Source organism: Primulina eburnea, chromosome 8, assembly GCF_022965805.1.
Source record: "Primulina eburnea isolate SZY01 chromosome 8, ASM2296580v1, whole genome shotgun sequence".
Classification (NCBI taxonomy): domain Eukaryota; kingdom Viridiplantae; phylum Streptophyta; class Magnoliopsida; order Lamiales; family Gesneriaceae; genus Primulina; species Primulina eburnea.
Genome location: NC_133108.1, coordinates 27,600,454 through 27,602,211, shown reverse-complemented (window position 1 = coordinate 27,602,211; position 1,758 = coordinate 27,600,454).

Below are 1,758 nucleotides of genomic sequence, written 5' to 3'. Positions count from 1 at the left end.
TCTGAAGTTTGCATACCTTATTCTCACTTCCTACTTATGTGTATCCCTCAGGTTGAGACATATATTTCTTCTTTGATGTCTCCATTGATGAATGCAGTTTTTACATCCATTTGTCATATCTCATAGTCATACCATGCTGCTATGGCTAATAGTATTCTAATGAACTTAAACATAGAAACTGGTGAAAAAGTTTCCTCATAGTCAACTCATTGTCTTTGAGATAAGCTTATGCAACCAGTCTTGTTTTGAAGGTCACTACCTTCCCATCCGCCCCAAGCTTTCTTTTGTAGATCCATTTGCATCCTATGGGAACGATTCCCTCAGGTGGATCCACTAATTTCCAGACCTGATTTGATTATATAGAGTCCATTTCTGACTGCATGGCTTCAAGCCATTTGGTTAAATCAGTATCAAATATTGCTTCTTTTTAATTCATTGGATCACATCCAATACAATGCTCATCATGTCTTTGTTCATGAAGAAGCGTATATCTTGCAGGTGGTCTAATAACCGTATCAGACCTTCTAGGAGCTTGAACTTCAACTACTGGTTGTTGGAAAATGGGTTCAACTTCTATAGTTGATGGAATATCTTGAATTTCTTCAAGTTCTAGCATCTTGCGTTTTCTATCTGATAGAAATTCTATTTCCAAAAAGTTACATTTCTTGAAACAAACACTTTTGCTTCATTGGGATAATAGAAATAATATCCAACAGAATTTTTTGGATATCCTACAAAGTAGCACAAAGTGGATCTACTATCCAATTTGTATCCCATTGTCTGCTTCAATTAAGCAGGACATCCTCATATTCTCATATAAGAATACTTGGGAGTTTTTCCCATCCATATCTCATATGGTGTTTTATCCACTGCTTTGGTATGGATATTATTGAACAACATTGTCACAGTTTCAAGCGCAAAGCCCCAAAACGATGTAGGCAATTCAGTGAATCCTATCATGGATCGAACCATGTCCAACAAGGTTCGCTTACGACGTTCAGAAACATTATTCAATTGTGGTGTTGCTGGTGGAGTCCACTGTGAGAATTCTCTTTTACATAATCAAAAAATTCAGCACTTAAGTATTCTCCACTTCGATCAGATCGAAGTGCCTTAAAACTTCTTTCTAGCTGATTTTCTACTTCAGATCTGAATTCTTTGAACTTTTCAAATGCTTCAGATTTGTGTTTCATCAAATAAATGTACCCATACCTCGAATGGTCATCAGTAAAGGTAATGAAGTAGGAATGCCCAAATTTTTTGCTATCACTTAGCGGGCCACAAACGTTCGTGTGGATCAAATCCAATAGACCATGCACACGTTCCACGTTTCCATTGACTGGATTCTTGGTCATTTTTCTTTTCAGACATGACTCACAGGTCTTCTATAATTTCGCACGTGAGGGGTGATTTCTTGGTTTCGTCCAATCATTGGCGCATATAATTTCTAATGTCCGGACTTCTTGCAGTGAAATAAATATGTTCTTTCTTATCGGGCTTTGTAGGCCCTTTAAATGTCCTTCAGAGTTTGTCTCTTATTGGTATGTTTTTCTTCGTGAGGGGCAGAACATTTCTTTCTCTCACCTTGTGGGACATTTTTTCGTCTGACGAGAGGCCCATTAGAAAAACAACAATTTCCTATTTTATGGTGATCTCACAGGTCATAAGCGTATTGACTAGCTCTTCAAGGCTATCATCTATCTTATTCAATTCACCATAACCCCGTCAAATGAGGAAGAGAAAGACAACAAATTGATG